The 23,571-nt window shown below is 45.1% G+C and overlaps 1 protein-coding gene across 1 annotated transcript in view; it reads right to left on the bottom strand.

Moving 5' to 3' along the window:
- Window positions 1-23,347, bottom strand: part of LOC125463009 (DENN domain-containing protein 2D-like) — an 87,215-nt gene extending 63,868 nt beyond the window's left edge. Inside the window, exon 1 of the mRNA XM_059653509.1 lies at window positions 23,043-23,347. The gene's annotated coding sequence lies outside the window, so the exon portion shown is untranslated. The remainder of the gene's footprint in view (window positions 1-23,042) is intronic.
- Between the last annotated feature and the right edge of the window lie 224 nt (window positions 23,348-23,571).

Here is a 23,571-nt window from a genome sequence, read left to right as displayed (position 1 = left end):
TTTACGGACGTTTGCTGCGGTCTGGAGTTGCCAAACTATTCCCACGTGTAAATGCATCAAGACCTGCAGGACACAGTTTGAAAATGTTTTTGCAAAACAAGCAAATGCAAGGTGACTTAAAAACATTTATTCTATTCATTTGTGGATGTGAGAATTACTACCCATCCCTAGTTGCCCTTGAGAAGGTGGTGGCGAGCTGCCTTCTTGAACCGCTGCAGTCCTCCTGCTGTAGGCTGATCCACAATGCTATTAGGTGGAGATAGTCACACTGCGAGTAGTTAGGCTGTGGAGTGTGTTGGAAACAGGTTCATTTGAGGCATTCAAGAGGGCATTGGATGACTGTTTAAGTAGGACCAATATAACAGGGAAAAGGCAGGAGATTTGAAGTATGTTAAAAAGCTCAGAGCAGTTTTCTGCTAATCTCTGACACTGCTCCAAGCAACGCGGGAGAAAAGACATTTGAAAAAAAGAATTTGCTTTTTTTAATTTTCTTTAATCATTTTCATTCATTGTTCTTGAAATATTGGACCAAGGGGCTAAAGGATATTTGACTGACAGTTTGGAATTAGCCAATGAGGTAACAACAAGTATGTTGCTGATTGGGATATGTCGATGGTGTCGTGTGAAGGTCACTGGGAAATTGGGAATGACAGGGGGAATCACTGAGGGCCGGGGACAATAGGGGTTTGAGGTTAAGGCTCATTGGAGGTTGATGGGGGACTGGAGGAGGAAGGTTGATAGGAGACGGAGGGTTGATGAGAGCCAAGGCTGAGGGCACTTTGGGCAAGGAGGCCATGTGATTAAAACTTCCTGAAATACATGCCACCTGATAAGGAAACCCCGTCACCTGGGCTGACCTTCAGTTTTGTGTTTGCTGGAGATGGCTGGTGGGTAGGGAGTCACACTAATTCTCCCTCTCGAATTTTCTTAGTTTACCTGATTTGAGAGCTGGAAAAGGTACTATGCTGTGAAACAAGCCGACCCAGAGCCTGGGGATCTTCCAGGCAGGTGTGGCCTGGTGTTTGGTTTCAGCTCTGCCTCAACGTGTCTATACAAACTACCAGAACCAGAACTGAAGAAAAACAAATGCTTTTCACAGAGTGAACTGCGCCAGAGGTTAAATAATCAGGAGTGGGGACGTGGTGGAAGAGGGAAGGGGCAAGACCCCCTCAGTGTTAAACAGGTACCATATGCACAACTATACCATTTTGACAGGCTGTACCCCTGTGAATGCAGTGCTGATTGGTAAAGCACACTGACAGTGGGCACTCACCCCACTCCCAGGCTAGCTAACCTTAACCCATTACCCCAACCCTAACCCTATGTATGCCTTTTCTGGGACTCTTCTCTGTCTCCTCTTGCGCCTGAACCTGTGAATCACTCTTTACAGCACAATTTACCCGTTTGTATTATTTTGTCTCCTATCTACATTCGTAGGGGATCGCCATGAGGGTATCAGGTATTGCAGGGTGGCCCCAGGACAGTGCCAGTATTTACGCTGATTCAATATTTCACATGTGATCCAAAAACCACTTACAGTTCTAAGAGTTTGCAAGGATTGGCAGAGAACCTCTGGTGCGACTGTCACAATCTGAGGAAACTCTCAGTGCTGATACAGTCTCATTGTTTGTTTTTGTTTGACACAGTCCCAGTGCTACTTTGTGCCTATTGCAGCTTTGGTGTCAGTATACTTAGGGCCATGTACTGAAAGACTGAGAGATGTCAGGGAATCAGAGTTAATTCCTCCCATCAGCGTGAGCACCCGGAGGTTCCTATTTGAACTAAGTCCAGGATTTCTCTTTTAGAGGAACACAGAAAGATTTGGCCTGTTGTGCCATTGGTAGGACAAATTAGGAGAGATGAACCTGCTCTACTCTTTGCATCCACGCTCCAGCCTTTTCCCTGCAACCCTTGGATCCCCTAATGAACAAAAATCTCAGCCTTAAGTATGCCCAAGGACTCTGCCCTAACGTTCTCTATGGCAAGGGGTTTCGAAGACTCTCAACCCTCTGAGAGAAGAAATTCCCCTTTATTCTGAGACCATGCCCTCTGCTCCCAGACTCTCCCATTAGGGGAAACATTGTCTCAGCTTTGACCCTGTCAAGCCCCATAAGAATCCAATATGTTTCAATGAGATCACCTCTCATTCTTCTAAACTCCAGTGAGCAGAGTACCAACCCAATTAATCTTTGCTCAATAGACAATCCCTCCATATCAAAGATCATCCTAGTGAATCTTCTCTGAACTGCCTCCAACAAAATGATATTGTTCTTTAAATAAGGGACCAAGACTGCCACAGAACTTCAGATGTGGTCTCACCAGAACCTCGTACAGTTGCAGTAAGACTTTCCTGCTCTTACACCCTAAATCCTTTGAAATAAGGGCCAACATTCCATAAGCCTTCCTGATTACCTGCTGTACCTGTGTGCTAGCTTTCTGTGTTTCATGCACAAGTTTCCCCAAGTCCTTTTGTGTTGCAACTTTCTGCAGTTTGTCTCCATTTAAATAAAACTCTGTTCTTTTGTTCTCCCTTCCAAAATGAGCAACTTCGCATTTTCCCACATTATACTCCATTTGGTAATTTTTTGCCCATTTTCTTAACCGATCAATATCTCCCTGTAATCTGTTTGCATTCCTCGCACAACCTGCCTTCCCATCTATAGCTGTATTGTCTGAAAATCTAGCTGGAGTACATTTTCTTCCTTCCTCCAAATCACTAATACATATTGTAAATGGTTGAGATCCCAGCACTGATTCCTGTGGAATCCCATTGGTCATGGGTTGCCAACCTGAAAAAGAACCCCATATTCCCACCCACTGTTTCCTGCCCATTAGCCAGTTCTCTATCCACACCAGTATACTGCCTCCTACACCATGGACTCTTTTCTTATGACTTAAACTTCTGTGAGACACCTTGCTGAACACTTTCTCAAATATGACACATCTATTGGTTACCCTCTATAAACCCTGGTTGAGACTTCCTCGAAAACTATTGAATTAGTCAGTCAGGATTTCCTTTCACGAAGTCATGCTGATTCTGCTTGATTAGATTATGATTTTCCAAATTTTTGCTATTACCTCAATATTAAATTGATGCCAATATTTTCCAACAATTGATGGTAGATTAATTGACCTATAGTTACTTGCTTTTTGCCTCTCTCCCTTTTTGAATAGGGGTGTCACATTTTCGATCTTCTGATACTTCTCCAAAATCCAAGGATTTTTGGAAAATTTCAACGAATATGTCCGCTTTTCTGCAGCTACTTCTTTTAGGATCCTGGGTTGCAAGCCTTCAGGATCGGGGACTTTTCTGACTTAATTCCTCCCCATTATCTTCAGTATTAATGGGATGTTCGAAGATTCTTCCACCATAAAGACTGGTGCAAAATATTTGTTTAACTCGTCTGCAATTTCCTCGTTCCCCAATACCATCTCCCTAGATTCATCTTCTAAGGAGGCTATGTTCACTTTGGTCTCGGTCTTGCCTTATGTATATTTAAAGAAGATCTTGTTTTCAGTTTTTATATTGCTCACTAGTTTACCCTTGTACCTTCACTTAGTTGAATAGGGACAAATGTGAGAGACAGAAGGTGTTGGGGGTGGTAGGTGAGGAGAGGAGAGGAGCCTTATGATGAAGTTAACACACTATTGCCAAGTTTGTAAATGTCACGACAATAGTTGGAAAAGCAAGTGGTGAGGATGACATCAAATATAAGACGCATGTAGCAGATTATGTAGGTTATAAAAAAAACTTGGTAGGTTGAATATAATATTGGAAAATCTGAGGTTAAGCACTTTGGCAGGAAGAATAGAGGAGCTGAATATTATTTAAATGGAGAAAGCCTACAGAAACTTGCAGCAATAAGTTAGCATCAAAAACAGACACAAGTAGAAAGTGCTAGAGAGGTTCAACAGGTCTGACAGCTTCTATGGAGAAAAATCAGAGTTAATGTTTCCAGTCCAGTGACCCTACTTCAAAATGTTCAGATGAAGAGTCACTGGACTCAAAACATTAATAGATGCTGCCAGACCTGCTGAGTTTCTCCAGCGTTTTCTGTTTGTGTCTGTATCAGAGCTCCAGTATCTGCAGCTGTCTGTACAACATCTGCAGTCAATGAACTGGGTTAGCTTCACACTAACTCTCCGATATAGCTAGCATCCTGGCCTCTGAGAATAAAGCTATCAACTACAAAGAGCTTCTAATAACATGCATAAATCTTTGGCTCTGTTCCAGCCAGAATATTGCATCTAGAACTGTGCAGCACACTCTAGAAAGGATATGAAAGCATTGGAGAGAATGCAGAGATGATTCAAGAGAATGCACACAGAGAAGAGGGCCTTCAGTGACATGGACAGATTTGAGAAACTGTATCTGCCCTCTGTGGAAAAGAGAAGGGTCAGAGCAGATGACTATGGTTAGGTATATTTTACACAGTGAATGGTCAGGATGTGGAACTGCACTGCCTTCGAGGCAGGTTTAATCATGGCTGTCAGAAGAGAATTGATTCACTCCCTGAAGAGAAAAGAATTTTCAGGCAAGAGTGACAAAGTCATCTGACCGAGACTCCGTTCTGTCATGACGAGCTGCTTCCGATTCTAGTCGGTGCCTAATTTAGGGTTCATTGTTGTGCTGCTCAATCCTTCTCATTATGAAGTCCAGGATCCTACATGCCCTGCTAGCTACTGTCTCAATACGTCCTGTCACGTTCACCTTCAATGTACATGAATCTGAATTAAATCTTTATTCACCCTGTCACACCTCACACTGCTCTGGATAATTCCATCTCATCTGCCTGGTTTACTAAACCTATCCATGTTAAATTGCATCCCACCTCCTGCCATATTCCAAGTTCAGGATAGAGTCACACAGCATGGAAACAAATTTTGATATGTTAGTCTCGATTTCCAAATACAAGTCACATTTTGTACCAAGAAAGCAGTGACCTAGGAATGACACTTGAGGACCATCTTCCAGTTTAAATAAATGTATTCTCAGAGTGTTGATTTCTATCCTTAAGCTATTGCATTATCCAGCTGACATTGACCCTCCGACTCCATGAGTGTTAATTTTGTTCACTTTTATGTGGTACTTTGTCGAATGTTTAAAAATCCATATAAACCACATCCGCTACAATCCTTTCCACAACCTTCTGTTTAACAACATACATTGCCTCTGCTTAATTAATTCAAACCTTTCCAAGCACCTGTTAATTTTTTTTTCCCTTTGTTTGCTGTTTCTATCTACTGCTGATGTTGAGGCTTGTAGTTACTGGAATTGAGCCTCCACCCTTAAACAAAGATTCACATTCCCACAATCCAAACATTTAACAGCTCGCCTGTATCCGGAGAAGACTGGAAGCTTACGGTGAACCCTTCCACTATCTCCAAACCAGGATACAAGCCATTCAGATTGAGTGATAAGAACGTTAGAACTAGGAGCAGGAGTAGGCCATTGGGCCCTCAAGCCTGCCCCGATATTTAATAAGATCATGGCTGATCTTATTAAATGCTGATCTTTTTGAGACTCAGCTCCACTTGCCCGCCCGCTCACCATAACCCTTAATTCTTTTACTGTTCAAAAATCTGTATATTATTACCTTAAAAAAAAATCAGTGAGGTAGCCTCAACTGCTTCACTGGGCAGGCAATTCCACAGATTCACAACACTTTATGAGAATAAATTCCTCCTCAACTCAGTCCTAAATCTGCTCCCCCTTATTTTGAGGCTACGCCCCCTCATTCTAGTTTCACCCAGCCTGCTTCAATCTTATTTATTCCTTTCACAATTTTATATGTCTCCAAAAAAACACCCCCCCCCACCCCACCATTCTTCTAAATTCCAATGAGTATAGTCCCAGTCTATTCAATCTCTCCTCATAAGCCAACCCTCTCAGTTCCAGAATCAACCTAGTGAACTTCCTCTGCACCCACTCCAGTGCCAGTCTCAAGTAAGAAGACCAAACCTCTGCACAGTATTCCAGTTTGGGCCTCACCAGCATTCCATACAGCTGCAGCATGATCTCCCAAGATGTATCACTCTATGAAAAGCCAGCTTCTCCCACGAATCCGAGCATTCAGTTTTGATCCCATTGGTTACCTTGACCAATTTTGCTTCTGTTAATATTCGATCAGCAGCCTCCTCTTTAGTAAAGTTGTAAGAAAGGGTCACTGGACGCTAACTCTGATGTTTTCTTCACAGATGCTGCCAGATGTGCTGAGCTTTTCCAGCATTTACTGCTTCTGTTCGTCTTTAGTAAACTCTGATATGCAGCACTCAGTAAGCGAACAGGGCTTTACCTGTGCCTCTGAGCATGACTCATTCTTCACTAATTCACTGATATCTTTTGGAGAAGCAACTCTACTCTCCTCACCCAGCCTGGCCTCCTGGCGACTGCAATTTAGGTTTTGACTCTCCAGCAAGCCACTTAGATTGAGGGTGATTGAAAATTGGTAACGAATGTTGCCCTAGGCAGAAGCTTGTCAGTCTCTGCTCTGTCTCAGTGATACAGCAGTGTCATGTGAGGAGAGGAGTCAACTTGCCAAAGTAAAGGCTTGGATGAGTCTGGATTTCCTCTGAATTCTAGAACCTCATCAAGCCATGTCTGGCAGGAACAAATGAAGTGCCTGGAATGAGAAAGATTCATCAGGAAGGAAGGCCAACGGCCTCACCACTTTTCAAAAAAAAAATCTCTGTGGGATGTGGGTATCACTGGCTCAGCCAGCATTTATTTCCAGTCCCTCACTGCCCCTTTGAGAAGGTGGTGTTTTCTCAGACTATGGCAGTCCATGTGCTGTGGGTTGAGCCACAATGCCATTAGGGAGGGAATTCCAGGATTTTGACCTGGTGACACTGAAGGACTATACTCCCAAATCAGGATGGTAAGTGGTTTGGAGGGGAACTTGAAGGCAGCGGTATTCCCATGTGTCAACTCCCCTTGTCCTTCTAGATGGAAGTGGTCGTGAGTTCGGAAGTTGTTGTCAGAGGACCCTTGGTAAATTTCTGCAGTGCATCTTGCAGATGGTACAGACTGCTACTACTGAGCGCTGGCGGTGGAGGGAGTTTGTTCGAGGATGCGGTGCCAATCAAGCAATAGATTGGCAATAAATGAAAGGAATTTGGACATTATTGCAGAGCTGCGCAGGAGCTAGGTTAATCTGTCAATATTCCGATGCTGTGTGACAGATGTGAACTCCCTCATGTGGTTAGTTTCTGATGTTGACAACAAAATTTCCCAGTTTGAAACCAGTCAGCTCTTGATGGTTATAGTTACAGATGATTACAGATCTGTGCATTAAAAATACCTGTGGTCAGCCTGATGGTTATTAGTGCACCCTGCAGGTTCTTCCAGAGCAATGATAGAACACTGGAGAAGGCTGGAGATTTAACTCCAGAGTTCCCACTACCTGGGATCCACGCTCAGTCAACTGAGTCCTGTTAAGGGGTGCAACTGGTGACATGCTGCAGTTAAAACAGCGCACCTCGTTTTGCAACATAGGAAGGGATAGGACCACAATGAGGTTCTTCCTATGCTCACCTATTCAACCCCTTCTTTCAGCCAGATACCAGCTAACCAAGGGTCACAGTCAGGTTTCTACAGTTTTCAAAGTTCAGGTTGACTCCCAAACCTGACCCAGGCAGCGCCCACATCCTTTCTGGGGTTGAGAGTTAAGTCATTTGATCTGCCAATATGTTGACAGTGGGTTTTTACATTGGAGGAAGTGGTGAGTGAGAGCGCTATCGTTGATGCAGCTGGAGTAGAAAGCTGTGCAAAGCTGTGCATATATTGTTCAACCAAAAACCTGTGATATGCAAATAAGTTAGGCGCAAAATGACTGCAGCACCCCTCCCCCATCACTAACTCATTAACATGGCTATAAAGATGTGGGAATATGAAACCCCCAGCTGTAAACTTGAACCTGATATATTGAGACGGCAAGAGGGACATCCACAGGAAGTGACGGAGGCCACCTATTTATTGTCATCATCGGGTTCAGGATTTCACTTAAACTGGAGGCTTTCAGCACTCCGAAAGGACCCAGAGCTGGGGCAGGCCTAAATAAGTTTATGACATTGTTCTGGCTTTTGGGTGTCTGTGTTGGTGAACAGTAAGAGCTGAGACCCTGCGAGAAAGCTTCAGGCCTCCTCAGCCTTGAGGTTCCTGCGCTCAGCCTCCCTCAATATTCTCATTGCCCCATACTCTTACTCCCCTCCTATACACTCTCACTCCCTCTATACTCTCCCTCCCCCTACTCCCTCACTGCAACACCTCCTCCACGGAATCTCTCCTTTGCTGGAATGCCTTACTAACTGACCTTTCTCCTCCCCAGCGCTGTCTCTCTCTGCTCATGCCCTTGCTCCCTACGCTCCCTCCCTATGCTCACTCCCTCCCTGCACTCACTCCTTCCTTATGCTCATTTTGTCCCTAACTGCATGGTGTCCCTCACTAAGCTCTCTCTGTCTCCTCCCTAGGATTCCTTGTAATCTTTCCCCTGTACAGGGCATTGTCAGCAAATCCCAGACCCTACCAGTCACGGTTGGACATAGAGCAGTTTTTCCGCCGTCTTCGCCTCCATGCCTACTTCTTCAACCGGGAACCCAACCCTCCTTCCACTGACCCCTTCACCCGCTTCCAACACAAGTCCTCCTCCTGGACACCACCCCCAGGCCTCCTACCCTCCCTCGACCTCTTCATCCCCAACTGCCGTCGAGACATTAACCGCCTCAACCTCTCCACCCCTCTCACCCACTCCAACCTCTCCCCCGCAGAACGGGCAGCCCTCCGCTCCCTCCGCTCCAACCCCAACCTCACCATCAAACCCGCAGACAAGGGTGGCGCCGTGGTAGTATGGCGCACTGACCTCTACATCGCCGAGGCCAGACGCCAACTCTCCGACACCACCTCCTACCGCCTCCTCGATCATGACCCCACACCCGAGCACCAAACCATCATCTCCAACACCATTCATGACCTCATCACCACAGGGGACCTCCCACCCACAGCCTCCAACCTCATTGTTCCCCAACCCCGCACGGCCCGTTTCTATCTTCTTCCCAAAATCCACAAACCTGCCTGCCCTGGTCGACCCATCGTCTCAGCCTGCTCCTGCCCCACCGAACTCATCTCCACCTATCTGGACTCCATTTTCTCCCCTTTGGTCCAGGAACTCCCCACCTACGTCCGTGACACCACCCACGCCCTCCACCTCCTCCAGGACTTCCAATTCCCTGGCCCCCAACACCTCATATTCACCATGGACGTCCAGTCCCTGTACACCTGCATTCCGCATGGAGATGGCCTCAAGGCCCTCCGCTTCTTCCTGTCCCGCAGGCCCGACCAGTCCCCCTCCACCGACACTCTCATCCGCCTAGCTGAACTCATCCTCACACTCAACAACTTCTCTTTTGACTCCTCCCACTTCCTACAGACTAAGGGGGTGGCCATGGGCACCCGCATGGGCCCCAGCTATGCCTGCCTCTTTGTAGGTTACGTGGAACAGTCCCTCTTCCGCACCTACACAGGCCCCAAACCCCACCTCTTCCTCCGGTACATTGATGACTGTATCGGCGCCGCCTCTTGCTCCCCAGAGGAGCTCGAACAGTTCATCCACTTCACCAACACCTTCCACCCCAACCTTCAGTTCACCTGGGCCATCTCCAGCACATCCCTCACCTTCCTGGACCTCTCAGTCTCCATCTCAGGCAACCAGCTTGTAACTGATGTCCATTTCAAGCCCACCGACTCCCACAGCTACCTGGAATACACCTCCTCCCACCCACCCTCCTGCAAAAATTCCATCCCCTATTCCCAATTCCTCCGCCTCCGCCGCATCTGCTCCCACGATAAGACATTCCACTCCCGCACATCCCAGATGTCCAAGTTCTTCAAGGACCGCAACTTTCCCCCACAGTGATCGAGAACGCCCTTGACCGCATCTCCCGTATTTCCCTCGACACATCCCTCACACCCCGCCCCCGCCACAACCGCCCCAAGAGGATCCCCCTCGTTCTCACACACCACCCTACCAACCTCCGGATACAACGCATTATCCTCCGACACTTCCGCCATTTACAATCCGACCCCACCACCCAAGACATTTTTCCATCCGCTCCCCTGTCAGCTTTCCGGAGAGACCACTCTCTCCATGACTCCCTTGTTCGCTCCACATTGCCCTCCAACCCCACCACACCCGGCACCTTCCCCTGCAACCGCAGGAAATGCTACACTTGTCCCCACACCTCCTCCCTCACCCCCATCCCAGGCCCCAAGATGACATTCCACATTAAGCAGAGGTTCACCTGCACATCTGCCAATGTGGTATACTGCATCCACTGTACCCGGTGCGGCTTCCTCTAAATTGGGGAAACCAAGCGGAGGCTTGGGGACCGCTTTGCAGAACACCTCCGCTCAGTTCGCAACAAACAACTGCACCTCCCAGTCGCAAACCATTTCCACTCCCCCTCCCATTCTCTAGATGACATGTCCATCATGGGCCTCCTGCACTGCCACAATGATGCCACCCGAAGGTTGCAGGAACAGCAAGTCATATTCCGCCTGGGAACCCTGCAGCCATATGGTATCAATGTGGACTTCACCAGTTTCAAAATCTCCCCTTCCCCTACTGCATCCCAAAACCAGCCCAGTTCGTCCCCTCCCCCCACTGCACCACACAACCAGCCCAGCTCTTCCCTCCCACCCACTGCATCCCAAAACCAGTCCAACCTGTCTCTGCCTCCCTAACCGGTTCTTTTTCTCACCCATCCCTTCCTCCCACCCCAAGCCGCACCCCCAGCTACCTACTAACCTCATCCCACCTCCTTGACCTGTCCGTCTTCCCTGGACTGACCTATCCCCTCCCTACCTCCCCACCTACACTCTCTCCACCTATCTTCTTTACTCTCCATCTTCGGTCCGCCTCCCCCTCTCTCCCTATTTATTCCAGTTCCCTCTCCCCATCCCCCTCTCTGATGAAGGGTCTAGGCCCGAAACATCAGCTTTTGTGCTCCTGAGATGCTGCTTGGCCTGCTGTGTTCATCCAGCCTCACATTGTATTATCTTGGAATTCTCCAGCATCTGCAGTTCCCATTATCTCTGCCCTCAACAGGTTTCTGCGGTAAAGAATTCCACAAATTCCTCTGGTCATAGACAGCCCCATGAGGGGAAACATCCTCTCATCATTTACCCTGTCAAGCCCCTTGAGAATCCAACATGTTTCAATGAGATCGCCTCTTATTCCAGTGAGTAATGTCCTAGCCTGTTTAGCCTTCTCTCGTAAGACAATCCCTCCATACCTGGGATCATCCAAGTGGACCTTCTCTGAACTGCCTCCAATGAAATGATAGCTTTCATTTTAAAGGGGGCTAAAACTGCCCATGGTACTCCAGATGTGGTCTCACTAGCACCATGTCCAGTAGTAAGATTTCTCTGCTCTTTTACTCCAACCCCCTTGAATTAAGGGCTAACATTGTATAAGCCTGCTGCACCTGTGCGCTAGCTTTCTCTTTCATGCACGAGATCCCCCAAATCCCTTTGTGTTGCAGCTTTCTGCAGTTTTTCACCATTTAAATAACACTCTGTTCTTCACATTTTCCCACTTATACTCCATTTGGTAATTTTTTTTGCCCACTTTCTTAACCAACCAATATCTCTCTGTAAACTGTTCGTATCTATCTTGCAACCTGCCCTTCCACCTATTTTTGTGTTGTCTGAAAGTTTGGCCGCAGTTCGTTCATTTCCTTCCTCCAAGTCACTTATATATATTGTAAACAGTTGCAGTCCCAGCACTGATCCCTGTGGAACCCCACTGGTTATAGATTGCCAATCTGTAAAGGTACCCCATGTTCCCATTTACTGTTTCCTACCCATTAGCCACTATACTGCCTGCTACACCATGGATACTTTTCCTATGAATTAACCTTTTATAAAGGTTATAAGCCACCTTCTAGAAGACCAAATACAATACATCTACTGGATTCCCTCTACCTACTCCATTTGAGACTTTCTTAAAAATTCTAATACATTAATCAGTCTCGATTTCCCTTTCATGAAGCCATGCTGACTCTGCTTGATTAGATAATGATTTTCCGAATGGTCTGTTGTTACTTCCTTAATAATTGATTCTGATACTTTTCGCCAATAGATGTTAAGCTAGTCAGCCTATAGTTACCTGCTTTTTGCTTCCCTCCCTTTTTGAACAGGGGTGTCACATTTCCAATCTTCTGGTACTTTTCCAGAATCCAAGGATTATTGGAAAATTTCAACTAATACATCCACTTCTCTGCAACTACTTCTTTTAGAATCCTGGGATGCAAGACATCAGGGTCAGGGGACTTATCTGCCTTTAACTCCTTTAGTTACAGACCCATAGTATCATACAGCACAGAAACAGACCCTTTGGTTCAACCAGTCCATGCCAAACATAATCCCAGACAACACTAGTCCTACTTCCCTTAACCTGGACAATATCCCTTCCAATTTTACCTGTACAGATAAATGTCCAAATGTATTTTAAACATCGTAATTGTACCTGAATCCACCAGTTCATCAAGAAGTTAATTCCACATGTGAATCACCCTTTGTATGTGTCTCTCTAAAATTTCTCTTCTCTTTGCCAGTATTCTTTAGCATTAATGGGATGTTCAAACTACCTCCCACCATAAAGACTAATGCAAATTATCCGTTTCACATTTGTATTTCTGGACTGCTTTTTGTATTTTTTGTTGTGAACACAAATGTGATGTGTTCAGTCAACTACTCTGCAACTCCCTGAATCCCCAGAATAATTCCCAGCTTCATTCTCTAAGGGGCCCAAGTTCACTTTGGCCTTTTTGTTGAGTAGATATTTTAAGAAGCTCTTACAATCCAATTTTATATTAATTGCTAGTTTATTCTCAGCTTAGTTCCTCCTTATTTTGGTCTTCCTTTGTTAGCTTTTAATATTTACCCAATCCTCTGGTTTACCAATAATCTCTGCCACATTGTATGCTTTTTTAACTTTCATTTCAATACATTCCTTAACCTCCTTGTGTAACTATGACTGGATTATCCCCTTCCTAAAATACTTCTTCCTCTCTGGAATATATCTTTGCTGTGAGTCATGAACTAACTTTTTAAATGTCTGTCATTATTGCTCAACTATCTTTTCTGGTAATTTCATTTCTTAATTCTGTCCTCACGCCTTTATAATGACCTTATTTAAATTTTTCACTGTTGTTTCTGACCCTAGTTTCTCACTCTTAAATTGAATGCTAATTTCTTCCATGTTATGGATGCTGTTTCCTCAGGGACCTTCTATTCTGAGACTATTTGTTAAGGCTGAACATTACATATTACCTGGTCCAAATAAGCTGGATGTCTGGTTGGGTCTATAGCATGTTGTTCTGGGAAACACTTTGAATGCACTTTGAATTCCTCCTTGTGGCTAGTGCTGCAAATTTGACCTTCCCAAATTACATGAAGATTAGACACCCTCAGGACTGACGTATTACCTTTGTTAAATGGCTTCATTATCTCCTGATTTATTCACTTTACTACAGTATAGCTATTGTTAACTGAGTGAACGGCAGATTTAGTAGAATATTTAAATATTTTTGAATCCAGCCTGGTTGCCTATGATCATTATTAAACCTGCATGACTGCTTCTGCCAAAGTGGGCTCTATGCCAGCTGATGTCACAGAGTGAGGGAGCTTGGGAAAAAAAATGTGGCTGTACTTTCATCTCTGAGTCAGATGGCTGTGTATTCAATTTGCATTCAAGGTTTTGGAGTGTCAAATGTCAATTGACACTCCCAAGGCAATGGGGAGTGCTGTGTTTGGGTGAGAAAGTGCCATGCAGCACAGAAACAGGCCCTTTGGCTCAACTCATTCTTGTATGTCGACTAGGTTTCCTAAATTGAGCATGTTCTATTTGCCTGTATCCCTCTGAATCTTTCCTATACACGTATCTAAAGCAAGGGTCCATTTGCTCAGGTTGATATACGAGATCTCAGAATCTCTACAGGTGAAAGCATGCAGTTCAGCCCATACGAGCTCTTCTGAAGCATCCCACCCAATTTCTGTAACGCTGCATTTGCCATGGCTAATCCAAATAGCCTGCACATCCCTGGATACTATGGGCAATTTAGCATGGCCAATCCACTTAACCTGCACATCCTTGGACTGTGGGGGGAAACCGGAGCAGACACGGGGAGAATGTGCAAACTCCACACAGACATTTGCCCGAGGATGCGGTCAAACCCGGGTTATTGGCACTGTGAGGCAGCAGTGCTAACCACTGAACCGCCGTGCCATTTCTAATTCTCAATGTTCTGGCTGATTGATATCCCTCAATCGATCTCTGTAAAGCAGATTAGATGGTAATTACTACATCACTTCATGGATGTTTGCTTTGTGCAAATTAGCTGCTGCGTCTTCTACATTAACACTTTGACTACACTTTGCCATTAGATGTAAAGCACTTCAGAGTGAGGTTGTGCTGGGTGCTATTTGGATGCAAGTTTCTGTTGTCTTTCAGATGCCATTCCAAGGAGCCCGCAACAATTTCCGTGACATTCTGCAGGCTGGACGAGTAATTTGGTAACTAGCTGAGGGTTCGCAGAGGCTGATGTCTGCTCTTTGCTTTATGTTTTGTTGTCACCTATCTGTTGGCAGAATATTTTTAGGCTGCTTTTCACTTTTCTCACTCTTAAACCACAGAAATGTTTGTGCGTTCTATTGCTCCAGGTTACAGTACTATCATAAATATTGCTCACGAACAAAGGCAAGCTACCAAAATATTGATCAAAGTGAAGCACTGCTGACAGGCTATAGTGCCAGCATACTTATAATGTGTGACGTCGAGTACTAAACAAACTACAGCATTATAAATAGACATCAAACACGCTGGTAAAATGGTCAGATAAGACAGCTGGTTTACACAGAGGGGCGTTTCACGTTCCAGATTAGTGACGCCTTGTCAGAACTGTCCATGTTCAAATCCAAAATCACAGATCCAACAGCTTTTACAGAAATAGAAGGGCGGAGAAAGCAGGGTGGGATAAGAACAAATGGGAAGTTCTGGGATAGCATGGAGGGGAGGAGCAACTAAATGACCGAAGGTGTGACAGTATGAATCTGAAGGAAGCTGGCGATGGGCCAAGAATCAGAAATTAGATCAACAGCAGGTTTAATTGCAGCAACATCTGCAGTCTGACAAAAATAGGAGCAAATGTGCTGATTTTAAATTATTCAATGCATGTTTATATTATACTGTAGATTTACAATAAAACCTTTATCAACATCTGAATGTCTTTTGTTGTCTAATTTAGTTGATGGATATCAGTCTGTTAACCATCTGTTTGCTGTAGGTTGACCCACAATGCCCTCAGGGAGGGAATTCCGGGATTTTGAATCAGCGATACTGAAAGATTGATGATACATTTCCAAGTCAGGGTGGTGAGTGGCTTAGAGGGGAAATTGAAGGTAGTGGTGTTCCCATATATCAGCTGCTAGATGGAAGTAGTTGTAGGTTTGGAACATGTTGTATGAGGATCTTCGATGAATATTTGCAGTGCAGCTTATAAGTGATACACACTATATGTCAATGGCAGCTTGAGTGAATGTTGAAGATAGAGGATGCGGTGCCGATCAAGCGGGGGCTGCTTTGTCCTGGATGGTGTCAAGCTCCTTGAGTGTTGTTAGGGCTGCACCCATCCAGGCAAGTGGGGAGTGTTCCATCACACTCCTGACTTGTGCCTTGTAGATGGTGGACAGGCTTTGAGGAGTCAGGAGGTGAATTACTCGCCAAAATATTCCTAGCCTCAGACTTGCTCTTGTAGCTACTGTGCTTATGTAGTGAGTCCAGTTGAGTTCCTGGTTAAAAGTAATCCCCAGTATGTGGACAGGTGGGGAGTTAGCAATTGTAATGCCATTAAATGCCAATTGGTGATAGTTTTGACTTTCTCTTGTTAGACATGGTCATCACCTGGCCTTGGCGTGGTGTAAATTTTACTTGCCACTTGCCAGCCTTGGATATTCTCCAGATCTTGCTGCATTTCCATATGCTCCAGTTAAGTTAAAAGACATTAGTTGAAGACACTGTTTTTCAAAATCTCTAAACATTCAAAGGCAAAAGTAGTAGAGGAAATAAATACATTAACAAAAGAGAAAGACTTGCTGGAGAAACTAAACGAAGTGAAAGACCAGAATGTGCCTTAGCCCTGATGTGTTGCATTTTAACATATTAAAGGAAGTAACCACAAAGATATTGGATGCATTGGAACGCCCTGCCTGCCAATGTAGTTAACTCAGCCATTTTAGGGGCATTTAAACAGTCCTTGGATAAGCATATGGATGATGATGGGATAGTGTAAGGGGAGGGGCTTAGATTAGTTCACAGGTCGGTGCAACATCGAGGGCCGAAGGGCCTGTTCTGCGCTGTATTGTTCTATGTTCTATTGCTAGTAATCTTTCAAGAATTGGAAGGGAGGGCACAATGGCTCAGTGGTTAACTGGGTTAGCTGGGTTCAATTCCATCTTCAAGCAATTGTCTGTGTGGTGTTTACACATTCTTCCTGTGAATGCTACGGTGTCCTCCCACAGGCCAAAGGCGTGCAGGTTAAGTGATCTGGTCATGCCAAATTTGCCATAGTGTCAAGGGATGTGCAAGCTAGGTGGATAAATCACTGGGTATGCAGGGTTACCGCAAGAGTGTGGGTCTGGGTTAGGTGCTGCTCAGAGAGTAGATGTGGCCTCTCAAGGTACAGATTACATTTTTAAAAATTGATTGATTCTGGGAAAGTCCCAGGGAATTGGAAAACTGCAAAAGTGATATCTTTATTTATAAAGAGAGGGGGATAAAACAAAAAAACCAGGCAACCACAGGTCAGTTAACATTGCCTTTGGGCAAATATTAGAGTCAATTATAAAGGATGCAATAGCACAGCATTTAGAAATACATAATTTGATCAAGCAGGATCAACATTGCTTCATAAAGGTGAAATCGTGCCTAATAAATTTATTAGAATTCTTTAAGGAGACAACAAGCAGAAGAGATAAAGGGGAAGCATTGGATTTAATGTATTTGGATTTTCAGAAGGCTTTGTTACAATAGGCTACTTAATAAAAAAAAGAGTCCATGACATTGGGGGTAATATATTAGCATGGATAGATAATTGGCTAATGGAGAGAAGACCAGAAAGTTGGGAAATAAAAGCCATTTTCATATTAATAGTGATTGGCTGCAGAGGATAAGTGCGGGGTCCACAATTATTTGTAATGATCATTTGAGCCAATGGGCTAAGCAGTGGCAGTTGGAGTTTGATTTGGATAAATGCGAGATATTGCATTTTGGCAAAACAAACAAGGGCTGGACTGTACTCCCGTACACTCAAGACTGTGTGGCCAAATTTTGTCCAAACTCCATCTGTAGGTTTGTTGGTGACACCACTGTTTTTTTGCAATTACTAAACAATCACAAGACAGAATACAGGAAAGAGATAAAGTGCTTGGTTTGGTGCAATGATAATAATCTCTCCCTCAGTGTCAGCAAAACTTAAGACCTGTTCAGCAATTTCTGGAAGCAAGGAGGAAGGCACGTCCCTAGCTATGTCAACAGAGCTGAGGTGGAGATGGTCGAGAACATCAAGTTTCTAGGAGTGATGATCATTAACAATCTGCCCTGGACTAGCCATGGTCAAGAAGGCACAACATCGTCTCTTCTTTCTCAGGAGGATCATGAAATCCAGCATGTCCATAATGACCCTCAACAACTTTTACAGACGCACCTTAGAAAGTATTCTACCTAGAGGCATCACGGCTTGGTACAGCAACTGCTCTGCCCAGGACTGTAAGAAACTGCAGGCAGTAGTGAACACAGCCCAGGCCATCATGTGAGCCAACCTCCCATCCATTGACTCCATCTACACGTAGACTGCTGAACAGGCCTCTCAAATTTCAAATCTAATGGTGATCTTGCTTTTCGTGCACGTTCTCTGCAGCCGTAACTTTGTATTTCTCACTCTGTTCAATCACCCTATGATATTTGTGTGTTCTGATCTGCCTGTACTGCTTGGAAAACAAAACTTTTCACTGTACCTAGGCACATATAACAATAATAAATCAAATCAAATCAATCACTTATGAAATTAATGGTAGGGCCCTGGGGGCTGTCGTCGAGCAGAGAGAACTAGGGGTTCAGGTACATAGTTCTTTGAAGTTTGTTTCACAGGTATACAGGGTGTTTAAGAAGGACATTTAGCACGTGTGCCTTAATTGCTCAGGCCATTGAGTATAGAAGTTAGTAATCATATTGCGAGATTATATGAGATATCGGTGAGGCCACTTTTGGAGTACTGTGTACAGTTCTGGTCGTCCTGCTGCAAGAAGAATATTATTAAACTGGGGAAAGCTCAGAAAGGATTTACAAGGATATTGTCTGCACTGGAGGGTTTTAGTTATAAGTTATAAGGCTGGATAGACTGGGACTTCTTTCAGTGGAGCATAAGAGGTTGCGGGATGACATGACAGAAGTTAACAAAATCATGAGAGGGCATAGGTAAGGTGAACACCAAAGGTCTTTTCCCCACAGTTCAAAACTAGGGACTATATTTTTAAGGTTTTTTTTAGATTAGATTCCTTAGAGTGTGGAAACAGGCCCTTCGGCCCAACAAGTCCACACCGCCCCTTGAGGCATCCCACCCAGACCCATCCCCCTATAACCCACATACCCCTGAACACTACGGGCAATTTATCATGGCCAATCCACCTAGCATACACGTCTTTGGACTGTGGGAGGAAACCGGAGCACCCGGAGGAAACCCACGCAGACATGGGGAGAATGTGCAAACTCCACACAGACAGTCGTCTGAGGCTGGAATCGAACCTGGGCTCCCTGGTGCTGTGAGGCTGCAGTGCTAACCACTGAGCCACCGTGCTACCCGGTGAGGGGGGAAGATTTAAAAGGGACCTGAGGGGGCAGCTTTTTCACACAGAGGGTGGCTCATATGTGGAATGTACTGCCAGAGGAAGTGATAGATGCAGTTACAATTATAACACTTAAAAAACATTTCGGTAGGCACATGAGCAGGTAACGTTTAGAGGGATATGGGCCAAACACAGGAAGTTTAGTTTAATTTGGGAAACTTGATTGACATGGATAAGTTAGACTGAAAAGTCTGGTTCTGCGCTGTATGACTCTAATGATTTAGATGAGGAAATAGCCAAGTTTGCAGATGACACAGATGTTCGTGGGAAAGCAATTGGTGAGGATACCACAATGAACCTTACAGAGAACTACCGGCAGATTAAGTGAGTGAGCAAAACTTGGCAGGTAGAATATAATGTGGGGGAAATGTGGGGTTGTGCAGTTTGCTAGGAAGAATTTTGGAGCGGAACAACATTTAAATGGAGAAACACTATGGAAAGCTCCTGAACAGAGGAATTTGGGTATCCTTGTGAATAAATTACACAAAAATACTATACAGGTTCAGCACATAATAGCAAAGGTGAATGGACTGTTGGAGAAACTAATGGGCCTGGCAGCATCTTGGCACAGAAGCTGAGTTAATGTCCAGTTTGGTACTGCTTCAGTCCGGAAAGTTGTTGGAAAACTCTTTTTTATACAGAGGCAGCAGCCCAGTGTGAAAGATAACGGGGTTGTTAATGGTAGTGAGAGAGAAAAAGAAATGTGAAATTGATGTGAATTAATGAGTAAAAAGGAGAGAATGGTTTCTCTCTACTATGTGATATGATGGGCTGGACAGTCTATTTCTTGCCCCCTCGTCTTATGTTCTAACAAGGTGTGATATTCAGTGGATCACACAAGTTTTTGGAAGGCAACTCCTTCTCCCGGTACAGTAAGAGAGTAGGGCATAAAAACAGTTGTAGACAGGGCGATCAAGGACAGAGATATCAAAAGGTCATGCAATTGGTGTGAGTGGAGTGTCGGATGACAAGCCTGACTAAGAAGGTTAGACAAGCGGGACTAGATTTATTTAGGATATCTAGTCAGCATGGATGAGTTGAACTGGGGGATCTGTTTCTGTTTACTGCTCAACAAACATTTATCCAGTTCAAAACAAAAATCATTCTCCAACACTTGCTCTTTCTTGTCGCTCAGCCAAATGTATGTTGCTGCTGACCCTGTTATTGCATTATTGTTAGCTTTGCAGAGGCTCATTGTGCAACACCATATCAAGTTACATAATGACAAGACAAGCTATATACCGTGTCATGTTACAGTCTGAATTCTCCAGTATTTTTATGCATAGCAATAACATTTGAAACATAACATTCAAAGTAAGAGGAAGAGTGGGCCATTCAAACCCTCTGCCCTTCAATAAAGTCTTCGATTTTTGTTTAAATTCATTCACAGCATGAGGGGCATTGCTGACCAGGCAGCAGTTATTGCCCTTCCCTAATTGCCCAGGGGGCAGTCAAGAATCAACCACATTGGTGTGGGTCTGGAGTCACATGTAGGCCAGACCAGGTGAGGATGGCAGTTTCCTTCCCTAAAGGGCATTATCGAGCCAGATGGGTTTTTCCCAACAATTGACTCCTGGCCATCATGAGATACTTAATTCCAGATTTTTATTGGATTCAAATTCTACCATCTGCCATGGCGGGATTCAAACCCAGGTCCCCGGACCATTTCCTGCCTCTCTGGATTAATAGTGATAATAGCACTAGGCCATTGCCTCCCCCAGTTATATATTTTTATCCTTGCATATCCGTGATAACTTCTTAACCCCTCAATTAGCAAAATCGATCTACCTCTGATTTATAAATGTACAAGGCCGTTGATTTTTCAGGAAGGGAATTCCAAAGACCCATGATCCTTTGAGAAAAAAATTCACTTAATCGCTTGTTTAAATAGGTGAGGCCTGATTTTTACACAGGCACTCCTAGTTCTAGCTTCGACCAGGAGAGGTAACATCATCTCCATATCCATCATGTTAAGATCGCTTGGAAACCTACAGATGAAAGTTCAGCCAGATCTAGAAAGCACCTACCATGGTGGAAATGCAAGATTAGTGCAAGCTGTAGGGTCCTTTAAAGGAAGGCATCACAAAACGGGAGGGATCAATGTTTAGAAGCCTTCTGAGGTTGTCCAACTGGCCCCTCAGATTGTGAACAGGTTTGTCCATGCAGTAGTGGGAAGGAATGGCCATGAAAACCCTCACTGCAGGCAGTTAGCTGTAAGTGAGTGGGAGGTGAAACTTCAAAAGTGCATCTGATGTGAGTCCCTCATGAAGACGGCCGCCTCTGTGCCAGTGTACGGCACGGCCTTGTCCTTAGGCCTGCACTGCAGTTTGCCCACAACTTTCAGCTTATGGCCCACCTCTTTTCCCTTCGACGTGCCAACCTCCTGTGGCATCTTAGTCTCGACGGCAGATGACACAGACCGGTGTCTAAATGCCCACTCTATTAGCATGTTTTCTTGATGCACTCGGGGGGAACGTGGGCTCCAATGGTCTGGCCAGAATGTGTTGGCCGATGCTCAATTGACATGTAGAAACCGCATTTTTAAACTTTGGTGCAGGGGCAGTCACCAAGGCTGTGTTTGGGTTCAGACAGCTCTGGGTAGACACTCTGCTGGGGGTTTAAACATGGGACCAGCCCTACACCAGCTCCCCACACTTCTCTGCCATTGATAGATCAGCACTATTGCTGTCATCTACTCACACTTATCAGAGAGCAAACAGGCTCTGAATTATTGAATAATGCTGCTCCAACTGGAAACAGGGGCTTTTGACACAGCACCCATATTTCAATAGCTAAAATCTGATGCAAGCTGAAAAGGTCAGATTCTTTGTTTTGAATGTTCCTGTGTTTTGTGTCCCCTGGGTCCCATGTAGCAATGCCTAGGAGGTGGACCTTTCATTGCTGAAGACTACAAGCCATTTCCCCAGGCCTTGGTAACACTAGCTCTGTCCTTGCTGAACTAACTGGTGAGTTCCTGTCACTCATCACTCACAGGGTCTCCTCTGCTCTGGCCTGGCATTGGTGCCAGGAGCAAAGTCAATCGATAATACCCGGCACTTTCCTGTTCTGTGCCTATTGCCACAACTATCCAGGCCCAGCCCCCTTGGCTGCCTAAGGGCAGCTGGGCAAGGGCTGCAGGGTTCACAAACCCAGCCAGCCCTAACCTTCTGATGTGATAACAACGTTTCCTGGTCTTTTACTTCACCCTCTCTACACTAGAAGCACAAAAGCCGCAAGTGGTCAGTGTTGAGGTGGCACTCAGTCCAGAGGTACACCCCCTCCCTACTGCATCACCAGATGAGATTCCTATCCACGGCATCATTGCGCTGTGGATAATCACAGAACCATTGAATTCTTACTGTGTGGAAGAATTCTGCCCATCAAGTTTACACCAACCCTCCTTCTCAAACCCACCCTTTCCCTGTAACCCTGCATTTCCCACGGCTATTCCTCCTAGCCTGCAGGTCCCTGGACACTATGGGCAATTTAGCAATCCACCTCACTGGCACATCTATTTGTGAAGATAATGGAGCACCCGGAGGAAACACACGCAGACATGGGGAGAATGTGCAAACTCCACACAGACAGTCACCCGAGGCTGGAATTGAACCTGCACTGTGGGGCAACCACGTTAATCACTGCGCCTCTGTGCTGCCCTTGAGATGGGAAGGGGATGATTCTAGCCCTTGGTGATGTTTTGGATATTTGGTCACACAAATCTGCGTTCAGACATAAACCTACTTGTTAGTCTGGTCAGTCTGCTACAGGCAAAGCAGATAGAAGAAGCATAGCTTGGGTTGGCTCTTATCTAGTTGACATGGACCCGCATATCACTGCATTTATTCTGACACTGGCAACAAGTGCCAGACATTGAGGCGAAACACATGTTGGCTCTGAATAAGTTGGATATGGGATTGTAATCTGTATGCAGATAACTTCTTCCTTTTTGATGACAGCTGTCCTAATGCCGGATGATGTGGTTAACTTAGAAAGCGCGCTGCTTGACAAATTTAGATTGTGTTGTTGCCAAAGCGAAAGGCTGTTAGAAAGAAAGACAAAGATTCTATTGTAATAGAATCCTTACCTCATTAGGAATGGTAACTCCTCACCAAAGACTCATGATAGACAGAGGATTGCTGGCGACGATAGACTCAGAAATGATCGGCTCAGCTGAAATATTTTGGTACAGTGAGGAGCCCGGCTCCCCTCCTTCGCAGTCCCATCCAGATCGTTTCTCTTCCTGTTCCGCCTTTCTGGGTGTTCTGTCTGAAGTGGTTTCTGAGACTAAAGCAGAGTGGTGCTGTTGATTCCTCCCACCTCGCTATAGCTGTCCTCTTGTCTTTACGCCTTATCCTACCCCTCTCCTAAAGCAAGTAAGTTGGGCTCAGTTGCAGTGTTATGTTCGACTTAGTCCCGTTTTCTGTGGATCCCTCTGCAGCTCTAAATATCCCTTCTTATACCATCCCAACCAAATTCCTCAAGATCCTCTCTATTCACTGTGTGTTCCTCAGCTAACCTGCTCTCTCTTCCACACCCTCATTGCTCTGAAACTTTTGATTTATGTTTGAAATGATCCTCCTTCAACTCTCCTCCCTTTATTTTGCCCTATCTCT

Source organism: Stegostoma tigrinum, chromosome 21 (assembly GCF_030684315.1).
Source record: "Stegostoma tigrinum isolate sSteTig4 chromosome 21, sSteTig4.hap1, whole genome shotgun sequence".
NCBI lineage: Eukaryota > Metazoa > Chordata > Chondrichthyes > Orectolobiformes > Stegostomatidae > Stegostoma > Stegostoma tigrinum.
Note: the sequence above shows the minus strand (reverse complement) of the source record. Positions and strands in the feature narration are given on the sequence as shown.